Source organism: Eublepharis macularius, chromosome 1 (genome assembly GCF_028583425.1).
Source record: "Eublepharis macularius isolate TG4126 chromosome 1, MPM_Emac_v1.0, whole genome shotgun sequence".
NCBI classification, from domain to species: Eukaryota; Metazoa; Chordata; class Lepidosauria; order Squamata; family Eublepharidae; genus Eublepharis; species Eublepharis macularius.
In genome coordinates this window covers 37,652,787-37,667,334 of record NC_072790.1, presented here as the reverse complement: position 1 = coordinate 37,667,334, position 14,548 = coordinate 37,652,787, and positions in this window count along the sequence as shown.

Below are 14,548 nucleotides of genomic sequence, written 5' to 3'. Positions count from 1 at the left end.
GATCTTAAAAAAATTACCATGTTCCTCTGCGAGAGTTTTTGTTTCTTTGTTTTTGTTTCTTTTTGTTGCACATTACTGAGGGATCGCTGATGGGAGTTATACTCATTTATGCAATATTTAGCAAATGCATTAGCTACTTCTCTAGATTTAGACATCCATTCATCCTCTTTCTCGTTCCGATAGGAAATTATATTAATGTTCCATTTCCAGGAGAATCACCAAAGCTAAAAGCTTGACCTTTCCCATAATAAGCCTGTTTTAGGTTAGGGTTCTTTGTGCCCTCTTTTGGTTTATGCTTTATCACAACAATTTTTATTCTATTTAGAATCCCTCTTTTTTTTAAAGTAGTTGGATATAAATCTGTACAAATGCAATTGCCTCTTAAAATGGATTCAAAGGCATCTTATACCACTGCACATCAGAGTTCAGATTATTCTGAATTGGTAGTTATTTCTAGCCCAAGATAAATATTTTATTCCGACCCTAAAAGGGTTCTGGAGGCGGCTTCTGAGCTGCCAATGTAAAACAATGAAAATATCACTATATGAACATGCAAAGATAACCTTAAAAATAACAATATTTGATATCTCATAAGCTAAGAGCAGCAGCCTAAAATCAAATGAGCACAATCAGAAAGATAAATCTTCCATTAAAAAAAAGTAAAATTAGAGCCAGTGAAGACAATAATAAAACAATTGACCAAGAGTCTGGGAGAAAAGTACAATTTTTACCTGATTCTTAAAATGATAAAAGTTTGGGTGCATCTTAGTAGAATAAAAGTTCAAAGGTGAGGTGCTACCACTGAAAAGGTCCTTTCCCTGGTATTACCTCTGACAGTGGGGGCACACAAACAAGAGCTGCTGTAGCATAGCAGTTAAGTGGCTGGGATGCAAATCAACATTCTGCTGGTTTGTATCCCACTACTGCTATGAGCTTAGTTGGTGGCCTGGGCTAAGCCACTCTTCTCAACCCTAGCTCCCCAGTTGCATTCTGGAGATAATAATAACACTGACTTTGTTCACTGCTCTGAGTGTGGCACTAATCTGTCTAGAAGAGTGGTATATAAGCACAGTTGCTGTTGTTATTGTTGTTGTCATGCAAGTAAGGAGAAAAGCAGGTGGTCCTTTAGGACCACTCTTAGACTGTTTATGATATTTAAAGGTGATAGCCAGCACCTTCAATTGTTCCTGGAAGCAAATAGGCAGTTTTTAAAGGAAAGATTCAGTAAACATTATATGAGAGACGTGAGTCAAAGCCCAGATCTTGTACCTACTTAAGTGCTGCTGAAAATGTATAATTTTCATATTGAGAAATGAGGTCAACAATAGTCTGTTCTGTTATGGTCTCCAGGTGTCAGTACATAGACATGGGCACGAACCGTATTACGAACGCAAAAAACCCACGAACCACCTGATCATCTGTTTGCTATCTGGCGGTTTGTGAGGGTCCATGGCAAATGAACCAGCATTCATTGGAACCCTGGTTCGTTGCGTTCGCCTGTGGTTCGTGAAGCCAGACAGTCAGACACCATCAATCAATTCCCTTGGAAACGGAGCTGGGGGAATGCCTGAACTTTGTCTGCACTCCTTCTGTCACCCTGGAAACCCGAATCGAAGCCCAGCTTACCTTGATCAGCAGGTCTTCCTTCCAACCATGGAGCTGCAAATTGGTTACAATTGGTTACATGGGAGAAGACACCTGGGGGAGGGAGGGGGGTGTTCTGTAGCTGTGGGCATGCCAATCTCATCCGTGCAAACCCTGATAGGCAGTTCTGACGGCCAACCACAGCCCTCCTGCATTGCTCTATGGAACCTCTGCTTATAAAAAGCACTGGGCTCCCAGGCTGGCTTTCACTTTCAGCGAGCAGTGGAGTGTGACAGAGCTGTTGCTTGCTACTTGCTAGCCTTTGGGGAGAGAGAGAGAGTATAATTGAGCTGGGATTTTGGGGATAGGGATCTATCTCCTCTGGTTCCAGGGCTGCTGTCTGGCTCTGGGGCCAAGCTCAGTGGGCACCTTGGCTGAGGGCTCACACACTATTATTATTGCCTGATCTGGTCAGGTCGGTGGGAGTGGTGGGCTAGGGCTCTAGTCCCACTGTCCCTCTTGTTCCAGAGCTGCTGCCAGGCCCTGTGGCCAAACTCAGTGGGCACCTTGGCTGAGGGCTCACACACTAGTATTATTGCCTGATCTGGTCAAGTCTGTGGGAGTGGTGGGCTAGCGCTCTTAACCAAACTTTGATGCTGGCTGGAGGAGAGCCTGCTAAACACTCCCTGTGAATATGGGCTCTCTACGTGCAATGGGGGCCGTTCCGATGCCCACAAATCACGAACCTGTTCAGTAACGGGAAATGTTTGTTATGGTTCGTTTGTTCAGGTTTGTCGGCTGCACCGAACCACGAACCACAAGTTCATTATTATTATTTTTGTTCGTGCCCATGTCTAGTCAGTAGACAGTGTCAGTATGGCCCAGCATACCTCTGGGACCGCCTCCCTCCCTATGTTCCTCTACAGCAGCTTCGCTTATCTGAACAGGGTCTCCTGCAGGTGCCAGGCTGCACATGGGTGAAGTCAACAGCAGCCCGTACATGGGCTTTCTCTGTGGTGGCCCCTATTCTGTGGAATGACCTGCCTGAAGAGGTCAGGAGAGCCCCCACTCTCTTGACTTTCTGTAAATGATGCAAAACCGAACTATTCAAAAAGACTTTTTACTCAAATGGGAGGGCTGTGTTTTAGGGATGGGATCTCAGATGTTTTGCTATTGAGTTAGGGACCGTAGACTTCATCACTATATTGCCTTAGATGTATCTGATGCTTTAAATATGTGCTCGTATGTACCACCTGTGCTCCATGTTGTCTAATGTCAATCCTAGAATTGATTATGTTCCGTTTCAGTATTTTTTTTCTACGCTGTATTAGATTCTTGCTAATACTATGTCTTTTAAACTTGTACCTATTTCCCCTATGGCATTGTTTATGGAAATGTCCTCGAGACTGTATTAAAATGTACTTGATACCGATTGTACTAATCTCATACTGTGTAATTCACCTTGAGTCTCAGTGAGAAAGGCGGACTATAGATAGATAGATAGATAGATAGATAGATAGATAGATAGATAGATAGATAGATAGATAGATAGATAGATAGATAGATAGATAGATAGATAGATAGATAGATAGATAGATAGACCTGTGCTGTTTTAATAAGGGGGCACTGTGAGAGATTCTGGTTTGGAACAGCCAGTGACGATGCCTGTTCCTCGATTTGCCCAAAGGCCAGTCCACACAACACTTCACGTACCCCACTGCGAGGACTCCTCCTTCACAGAACACTTCAGGCTATTCAAAGAGGTCAGCAGGGCAATTATTGTTTATAAGAGCCCAGCATGAGCATTGTGTTGTCAAAATTGCTGTTAACTAAACAAAACCAGCCTCTGGGATTAACTTGGGTGACTGTGACCTTGTCCAATTAGAAGTGATTTTGATTTTGATGACCCAACAGCTATGTATTGATTTAAAGACTAACAAAACTGTGGTTCTGGGATCTGATGTCTTGGGAGGGTGAGGTTGGAAAGGTGAAGGTAAGAGGAGAACGTCTGTTTTAACCTCCGAGTGAGTACTTCATAAACCTGGTCATGAAAGAGAAAGATTTCAGTTGACATTCACTGTTACCGTCTTGCGTTTTATGTTTGTTTACCCTTTTGACGATATTAATGATCTTGGCAACAAAGGATAATAAAACAGTATTTAACAAACAGGTTATAAATCTGAAAAGCTTCCCCACTGGTTCGCCTTCTCTTTTCACACCACCTGTGTTAGGAAAAACTACAGGGTTCTGACCTCCAGACAGATGTAAATATCCCTGTCTTGACAGATCAGATAAAATCATTGTTGGGGAGAATTGGAAGACTCCTGTCTCCTGCTGCCCCTTAAAATAGGAGGATAATGTTTGCTGTGCATTGTAATTTAGAAAAAGTTCAGTTTAAAAGGCAGTATTTTCCTTCTAGGCTTTCTAGTGTTTGCTTGCAAACAGATGGTGGAATCTTCTGTTTGTATCTTCCAGGTTGAGCTAAATGAGCCATCTGGGTATAGTTGTTGCTGGGGAAGCAGTGACTGTCCAGTGCTCACTTCAGGTTAGCGTCCGTAGCCTTCATTTATTCACACATCGTGGTGTACATGTTGGATTTGGCGTCCTCACCCTGTATCATATGTCAAACATGAATGGCAAGTAGTCCACAATTGCCATGTATGTGGTACCCACTTTGGATCAGGACTGGAGTGTGTACAAAGAAGCCCCCTCCCTGGTATTCCCAACGTGGAATGTTCCTGGGGATGCACTATTTGGCCTGTTGGGTAAACCCATGTGTAGCCCAGGGAACATGTGGGTTTCCCCAAATAGCAGACTACTTCAGGTTGAGCAAACAGTGGCGGGAGGAAGGAGGCTGAAGCCCCTTCCTCACAAATGACATGGTCCTGATCCAAACTGAGCTCTACAAATACAGGAATTGAAGAGACCCCACAATTCACATCTGTGATGTCCAATACAAGGTGGAGACCTCAAACCCAACCTATATTGATCAAGTCGTTTGCTGTATGGATCCTCCCTTTGGATTTGACCTGAAATAGAATTCACCCAGCTGAAGCATGTTTTGTTGGAATGAGGGATTCTGTAAATCAGACTTCAAGCTGCTGTTGTCATTCGATATCAGTTCCTCCTCAACTGCTAAAAGTATCCCAGTTTCCTCCATATCTATTAACTGAACTGCAGATCTTGCCTTAAAGAAATACAAATTGGCAAGCCAAAGGAGCCTACAGCAAATTGGCAACTCAACTGTATTGTAGGGAGGGGCTCTCAGATGCTTTGCTAATGAGTTCAGGACCATAGACTTTACCACTATGTTGCCTTACTTACTTAAATATGTGCTACTTGTGCTTCATGTGGTCTAATGACAGCCCTATAATTGCTTATGTTCTGTTTCAACATTTCTTCTACTCTGTATTGAATTCTTACTAATGCTATGTCTTTGTAAAATTGTGTTTATTTCCCCTATGGTATTGTTCATGGAAATGTCCTTGAAATTGACTGTAATAATCTCACACTGTGTAATTCACCTTGAGTCTCAGTGAGAAAGGCGGACTATAAATGACATAAATAAATAAAATAAATACATTTTTATTTTATTTATTTTATTTTTAAATAAATAAATAGAGAGCCAGTTTGGTGTAGTGGTTAAGAGCGCGGGACTCTAATCTGGAGAGCCGGGTTTGATTCCCCACTCCTCCACTTGAAGCCAGCTGGGTGACCTTGGGCTAGTCACAGCTCTCTAGAGCTCTCTCAGCCCCACCCACCTCAGAGGGTGTTTTGTTGTGGGGATAATAATGGCATGCTTTGTAAACCGCTCTGTGGGCATTATGTTGTCCCAAAGGGCGGAATATAAATCAAATGTTGTTGTTGTTGTTGTTGTTATTATTATTATTATTATTCAATAAAAGAGCCTCACAATGAAAACAGAGCTGGAATCACTTGAAGATGCAATCACACAAAGAGAGCTCTCAAGAAAGCGGCATTCACAAGCACCAAGCAAGAACAGTCTGCTCGCGAATTGAGGACCACACAAAATCCTGTACTTGAGTGTCCCCAGGTAATTCACAACGTGCAGAGAGAGACTGTCTGAGAAGAAATGCATAGGTTCAGCAATGAAATCTCTGCGCAGTACTTCTGATCTACTTATTTGGAGGCCTTCTCTACATTCTCCACCCTTAGTCAATATAGCTTTGATTAGCTGAAATAGTCAGTGGAACAGATAATGTTCTCGCCCCTTGACTTTCTTAGGAAATAGACAAAAGTGCAAGTTATTCTGGCACAATCTGTTTCTATACAGCTCCACTAAAGAAATCCTTCAAGCTTGGTAGCAACTGAAGTTGCTTGATTCATCAGCTGGCCTTTGGCAACATGTGGTATAGTGGTTAGAGACCCGGTTTGAGAGAGACCGAGGTCCAATTTCTCACTCTGCCATGGAAGCTTGGCTGGAAGACCTTGAGTGGTCAGAACTGGGAGGAAGAAATTTTTCAGGTCTTTGGCTGAATTGGGACAAGCCCTTTATTCCATTTGCTCCTGTTTTACAATGTAATCCTAAGCACAGTTACACTTTTCTAAGTCCACTAAAGTTAAAGGGTTTAGAAGGGTATAACTCTGCTTAGGACTGCACAGTGAATAACTGCTTTTCTTCTGGATATTTTTAACCAAACCAAATGAAAACTTTCCTTACGAGATACTCCTTTAAAAAAAAATTGGAGCAAATCCTGACTAGAGATGGGCACAAACCGGGAAAAAAACAAACCATGTGGTTCATAGTTCATTAAATTTCATGAACCACAAACTTTCACGGACCTGCCCCCGGTTTGCGAACCGGTTCATTTAGTTCGTGAAAATGTCACATCCAGATCAGAAAATTGTCACTTCCAGGTCAGCAGAAGGTTACTTCCGGGCCAGCAGAAGGTCTGCAAGAAGTCCATCCCCTGTTGCCTAGGAAACTGATTGATCGGCATCAAGCTGTCTGCAGTGACGAACCAAAAAATGAATCAAACAAACCAGCCTAAAGTTTGTGGCAGTTCGTTAGAAATGGGATCTGATGAACCGCTGGTTCGCGAACCATGAACTGGCCTGGTTCATCATGAATTTTGGTTCGTATTTTGGTTTGTGCCCATCTCTAATCCTGTCATTGTGTTCTTGATACCTTCATGGCACTGCTGTAAATCACCATTATTCCCATTTGATAGGCAAACAGATTGCTCATGATCACTTGATGAAATACTTATTGAGGAGGGAATGGATGTTTAGTTTCCCCTGTAGGTCTGGAACAATGGCGTTTGCCATTTTAGATGAGTGAAAGATTTGTCTCATTCCCTCTACATCTTACAACGGTGCCATGAAGCCAGATGGCAAAGCTGGCAGAGAACAGGGAAGATCATTAAGGTGCTCCGTAAAAGAGTAACTACATGTTTGTAAACATGTGAAGCATAGCTCTTCATAAATACAGGTTGGGCTTTGGGTGACTGAAAAATCCTCTAAAAATCTAGCATGCTAGGAGTAGAATTCTAAACTACTTTTTAGTCACAGGAGGGAAATGAAGTAAGACATAACTCAACCTAGATTGTGTGTAACCTTCTATGACGTTTGACCTGCCTGAGCCAAACATCTCCGTTTACAAAAGACCTGAAGTTCAACTGCTGTTTCCTGGCAATAACATACCTTCTAACATTTCACAGATCAAAACAGGGCCAGGCCTTTAACGCTTCTATTCTCATCAAAAGGATGGAGCCTCAGCCCACCATCACCCCAGCCCACCATCATAACATACTGAGCGGGAATCTATTCTGCCTACTGTATGCTATATAACATTAACCCTTCCATAGCCATTGGTTGAAAAGCGAACAGGGTGTTTGTTCTTTTGGTTAAAGATATACTACAAACACCCAACTGGCCCTCAAAAAAGACTACCTTTTTCTAGAGTTTCTAGGCAGCATCCCATTCCAACACTCCATGTGACTGTTGTTACTGCTTTAAATGCAGAGGCATTCCCGCCCGCCCCCCCACTTTTCTTGCCTCGTCCCTCTGTGGCTGCTATTTTTGCAGGGGAGTGATGAGCTATATGCAGCCAGTGCCTTTTCCCTTACAGTTCTGCAACCAAGGGGCTAGACACTTTTATTTTTAAAATCTGAAAGCTAGGAGCTAGTACATTGTTGCAACAGACCACCATAGCAGTCTAGCAATTACCAATTCTTTAAATATGACCAAAAAGATCATCTGGGTGTTGGGGGGGAACAGCTGCCACAGTGGGGCGAGGCAAGGAAAATGCAGGAAAGTCCCATGTGGATACTTCTTTGCCACTGCAAACGCCTCTCCATTCATAGCAGCAGCAGCAACAGCAAAAGCTACACAGAGAATTGTGTGTGCGCACGTGTGTATATTTTGAATGGGTAATAATGAATACAGAGATTGGAAGAATGACAAGAGGATTTGTAACCTGGTGCCAAATTCAGATGTGTGAATCAGAGGAACTAGTTTGATTATCTCAGTCCTACGTGGGAGGTGGGGATTGTATTTTGCAGTTGGGTTCATGGCTCTAAACCACTTTCTAATTTACTTTCTGAGAAGCAAAAGCAAAGAGTATAAATTCACTCCAAGGAGCCTGTGGTTGTTACACCTACTTCCTGATGCGCTAGCTTACTATGTGCAAGGAACTTAAGACAGGGAGCATTCAGATTAAGATTCCCGGCGTGCACTCTTAGCTGGTACAATCTGAGGCTACCAGCAATATTTCTAAAATGCATTAGCCTGATCTTTGGTCCTGCTGTTCTCGTCAGGACCTCTTCTTCTGTCCTCCGGTCTCCTTTGGTCTTTTGTCCTTTTGGACTATGATGCAAATGTGTGAGCCTGTATCTGACCTAGGGTTACCAGCTCTAAGTTGGGAAATTCCTGAAGATCTAGGTGGTGAAACCTGAAGAGGGGTTTGGAGAGAGAAAGGACCTTGGCATGGCATAATTCCATATAGTCCACCCCCCAAAGTAGCCATTTTCTCCAGGTGAACTGATCTGTGTGGCCTGGAGATGAGTTGTAATTCCGAGGGATTTCCAGATACTACCTGGAGGCTGGTAACCCTAATCTGACCTGCTGGGGCCACTGAAAGCCCCAAGCTACCATCTTCATGATCCAGGCTGGAGCTGAGGCAAGCAGCTATTAGGTCAGTTATACAAAGGACAAAGAAGCAGGGTCGTATTATTCATAAGGTTGACTAGGCTGAAGCCTAGGGGCCCCGCTGGGACTAGGGGCCCGTCCATTTTTTTTGCTGAGGCACACCCCCACATAAATTACAATTAATTGATTCTCTTATATAACCTCTGTTAATAAGATAATTAACTGCTTCCTTATTGAAGTGAAACAAATTATCTCTTATATTAAAACAATTATCCATAAATGATATATATATATATATATATATATATATATATATATATATATATATATATATATATATATATATATATATATATATAGTCAAAAAAAGTTTCACTTCAAAATATTACAGTATTGAACAAGTATACCCCCAAAACGTGTTTTCCTGAAGAGTTCTACTTGCGCAATAAAAATATTTTTAAAATTGTGGATAGAATTCTTCAGGAGACCTTCAAAATGGATATAAGGCTATGTACTGCAGTCTAGTACCTACCATACCAGGGTCAGGTTGTCAGCTATAGTGTGGTGAAAGACTGAAGTGCTGGAGGGGCCCCGAAATACCTGAAAGCCTAGGGGCCCGGTCATGGTTAATACGGCCCTGGAAAGAAGTCCTTCAAGTCAACCTGTTCCATTTCATAGGGAGAAGGAATAAACCAGGGGACACGTTTGCATCATCACACCTCCCAAGGCAACATTCCACACTGCTGATGTGGCTGATAGACCTGACCATCTTCCTCCCTGATCATGCTGCCGTTTAGCACTGTTTGTGGTATGCAGCTAGCAAAAGCAGTCCACGAATTGCAAGCGGGCCAAAAACGAAATCACGTGAGAGAAATGTCAGTCAGAGAACTGGCTTGTTAACCTGAAGTGGCCAGGCCAGACCAACTGGGAAATGTGGTTCAACGGTCAGAACATCTTGATCCTGTGCCGTTATCAATATTGACAAGTAAATACCGGAATTCAGAGTGTCAGAAACATTTCCATCATTCATCAATTTTATGATTTCCCTGCTTGGGATCACAGAATGTCAGGGTTGCAGTGGCTATGCATGTAATGTTCTCCACTCTTCGACCTTCGTACAATTGATTTCTAAAAAGAGACACAATGAGATCCAGCGGCAGGGCTCTTTAACTACTGTGTGCTGATTCCGCACATGTTGGATAATGCACTTTCAATGCTCTTTTGAGGTGGATTTTTTGTTCTGCACACAAAAAAATCCGTTCCAAATGATCTATAAAGAGGATTGGAAGTGCATTATCCAATGTGTGCAGAATCACTCAACCTCTGTGTGCATTATCCAATGTGTGCAGAATCACTCAACCTTTGAACATTCTATTGACAAGGAAGTGAAGCAAAACATTCTGCTTGCGCTCTTGGAAACTTTTGTTCTAACTTGGAGGGTAGATCACAGCCACAGGGTTGATAACAGGCTCCTGAGTTCACCTCCAGCCTCTATACCACAGCTAACAGTTCAGTTCCTGCATCCATGTACTACAACAAAGAACAGGCAGAAGCGTCATGAATATATGTAGCCAAGTGGACCAGGATTATGCAAACACGGTATGTGCTGACTATGTACAGGCAACAATGAAGAAACATAGAACTGCCTGTCAGTTCTACCAAAAACTCCTCACTTACGAATTAGACTCTGTAGCCACTCCATAAAATTGTTCCTTTCTTCACAAAGCGTGAGCATTTTCTCACTGTTCATGCATACGTCGCACATCTTGCCTTGCGCCAGTGTGGAATAGCGGCCTGAATGCTGGACTTGAATTGGGGAAGCATGGATTCAGCCATAAACCTGTCCGCGGATCACATTATCCTGCTGCTTTTCCTTTGAGGAGTTCAGGGTGGCAAACATGATTTTCTTCTTCTTCATTTTATCCTTACGCTAACCCGATGAGGAGGGTTAGCTTGAGAGAGTGCCTAGCAAAGGTCATCCAAACCCTGATCTTCTTTTACATAGGAGTAGCCACCAGGAACTCACAGCTGCAGTGTCACTGTGAGTCCCCGTGGTGAACTCATGTAGACTGTAACGTGTAGTCTGGCCCTCATTTGTTGGGATAATATGTTGGGTTTTGGAAACTCTCACACAATATTCTGCACGTTTCTCTGTCGTTATGTTTTTTGTGCAAAATGTGGTTGAACATGCATCAAAGGTACTCGTCAGTCTACCATCTATAGCAATAAGTCATTGCATCTCCATCCACCCATTCCTTATGCCTACTCTGTATCTGTGACCACTGTTAATTGTGGCTTGAGTCTCAAGCGCTGGGAGGTGGTGAACTCCCCGACAGCCCCATTCTTCCGTGGGATCATCTAGCCAAGCCAGCCATTTGCCATGTTTTCAAAGAGGAAAGCAGCAGCAGTATTGACTGTTTCTCCCATATCGAGGAGCATATCTTGCTGTCAATATTCACCCGCAAATGCTTCCACAACAGCAACAAGGAATCGGCTGCACATTTTCCGTGATTACATAACAGGTGTAAATTACCTCAGTGCTTCACTCTTCACATTGCTCACAAACATTTGGTAGGTTGCCGCCAAGCATTTTTATAACCCACAACCTGCCCTTTGCACCATTCTGCCACCCATCTCCACCCCTGTGGATGCCTTAAGGATGTACCAGCAATGAATTCATTTCACGGCCTTTGCGAGCTCCAGATGCATTTCAAAAACAAGGTGGAAATGGGGGTGGGGAGGAGGGAGAGAAGAGCATTCCATACTTGTGTTGCTCAACATGACAAGCTCAAAGTTTAGGTCTCCTGTCCCTTGAATTCCTGCTTAAATACAACAGACACTTGTCCCCCGAGGGTTTGTTTATACTAGGGTTTGCAAATGTGACTTGCTTTCTGTCTATTGCTAACTTTTATTTGTTGAATTGTGAGCATATCAGAAATATATCCACACGCCATGTGATTATTACATAGCGATCATATCCCTGAACCCATCTCTCTTGGTTGGACGAAACAGGATAGACTAGGAGAGGGTAATCCTAGTCTAGTTCTATCCTGAAATAGGATAGACTTTGTTTATGTTTTCTTGACATTATCCTTTTCTATATTACCGAGCATTGTGGAGTCACACGCCAAGTGTCTGTGTGCAACTAAAACCAGGGTTCTGAAAGCTGCATATCTGATGGTCTTGGAAGCTATTCAGGATAGACTGAAAGGCGGGATTATCAATTGAAATGTTGGGTTGGGTCGTGTACCATCTTTCCTCCAGAGCAAGAATACTCCCAGGGTGGTACATGCTACTGCTACTGCAAGAAAGGCAATTTTGACTTCCTCCTCACCATAGCTGCCAAGTTCTTACTTCCCATGGTTCCCTCAACCCCTTCTGGCACCATATTTTCTGCCCTCTGTGCTGCTCCACCTCCCCTCACATGGGGCAAATAATCCCTCAGGGCCACTTCAGATTTTGTCTCCATGAAAGTCATGTCAGGGGTACCCAGACACCACACCTTACAAATGTGTCATTTGACCATACACAGACAACTGTGAGGGGGAAGAGGAAGATGAGAAAAAATAATAACATTCAATTTATATACTGCCCTTCAAGACAACTTAAAACCCACTCAGAGCGGTTTACAAAGTGTGTTATTATCTTCCCGACAATCACCCTGTGAGGTGGGTGGGGCTGAGAGAGCTCTGAGAAGCTGTGACTGACCCAAGGTCACCCTGCCGGCTTCAAGCGGAGGAGTGGAGAATCAAAACTGGTTCTCCAAATTAGAGTCCTGCACCACTACACCAAAAACCCTGGTGCTGCGTAGAATCCAACCAGTTATTTATAACAGCAAACTCTCCACGTAGAGAAGGAAGCTTTAAGGTAATCTGGAGTCAGGCTTTAGTTCAGGAGCCTCAAACTGATCTTAACAGAGTTGTGAAGCTAGAATAAGAAAGTAGATCTGATTCCATGGGGAGGAGGGCTGAAAAAGGAATTACAAGCAGAAATATCATGAGGTGACCGTCCAAGATGGAACCCCATAGCGGCAACAGATGGAAGAGGTTTTTTTCCCCAGGGAACCTCTGTCTGCTATGTGAGGTCAGCAGCATCAGAAGGAGTGATTTGGGGAGATAACAAATTTGGGGCAATGGGAACAGACATTCCAATGGGCAAACAATCCCAATGGTATTGATTATCCAGTCATGGTGATACAGTATGAAAGAAAACAAATGAGGGCTAAGGGTGTGTACCTATGCACACCATGTTTCCAGATGCAGAAGAACACGAAGGAGCACCACAGCAACAAACTGCACGCCGAGAGATCATCAAATGAGAGAGAAATGAGTTAACTTTGAGGGAACAGGACAGAGTAAAAGCCACACTTGGGGTGTGAGAAAAGGAGGGCAACAGGTGTGGATTCTCTCTTGTACAAAATTCTCCATCTTCCTGATGCCAAAGATTTAAAAATAAGAAAGCATCCAGCTCACGAGGAGCCCCTCTTTTCCACAAGACCTTGGACCATAACTGTCAAATACTTGCATTATGCAGTTTGAGAAATATATGAAGAAAGTTATAAAAGAACTAGAATTCTTTGAGGAGGCTGACAAAATGTGCAAGTCTCAGGGAATCCTTCTCCAGAACCAAAGAAAGGGCAAATCGAAAGGAATAAAGCATTTTAGGTGTTATACCTCATAGAAGGTGACTTCATACATTTAAAGATGAAGACTGATGGTACAAAGTTTATGCAATGAGTGTTCTATGGGGCCACTCCACGCTTTTTGGGCAGGCAAACTTGCAAAGTGAATAGAGCCAGGATCAATTCCAGGAGAAGCCAACGGTGCAAGAGTGCTGATTGGGTGACTTTTGCGCACCCCCGCCCCAAATCTCCCACACCAAGATCAATGCACCAATTTTTTAAAAAATCCCTGAAGGGTTTTAAAAATGCCAGACAAATATTTAAATTGGTGACTACGCCAGGCACTCAAAGGGGGGGAAGGTTATGAAAAGTTGGAGAGGGAGGTGCAAAACTCCCCCACTGGAGATTGAACCAAAAACATAGGAAGACAGAGAGAAACAGTCTCTCTCTACATGAGATGCCTCGGCGCATGTTCATCAAGTGAAGGGAGATGCAATGTTAGCCAAGAAGCATAGTTTTAAAAGACAGAGCCGGCAGAGATCGCTCCTCAGAGGGTGTGTTAATTTCATTTTCACCTCCCTGAAGGCTCTGTCAATTTCACGTCTCCAGCCTAAAACTGTGTGGGATTGCAACCAGAGGGCAGCGAGGAATGGAAATGGACTGGAGCTGCCTTCCAGAGCTGGGCTTGGACCTGGAGAGGTTATATTGGGATTAGGTTTCCCTTCTGGCATTTCTCAGCCTCTTCACACAGCTCCAGTGTATAGCAAAACCTTTGCCCTGCTGCCGGCTGTCTTTTAAAACTACGTTTCCCGGCGAGCATTGTATCTCCTGTTCTTCGCATGTCAGCTGTCTCGTCCAGAGAGACTCACAGATCTCACTTGCAGCTGAAACAACTGCACCTGCTTCTGGACAGAGGTAGATCTGACCTCACCCCAGAGCTCCTGCTGAAGCTGCAAGGTTCTTGAGAGCAACATATGAACTACTTTTCCTTCAGTGCACAGATTTTGGGTGCCATCTAGTGTCCAGTGGTAAAATCAGATAAACAGGGTTTCTCACCTGTAACTGTTGATCGTCGAGTCTCTTCTGTGCAGACACACATTGGGACTGCGCAGGCGCAGGCCAGCCGCGGAAAAGATTTTTCTAGCTCTAAGAGATGTGAGGGGGACGTTCGGATCCACCGCGCATGCGCGCCGGTGTTCCCGCCAATTTTGAATGCATATATATCCGAACGTC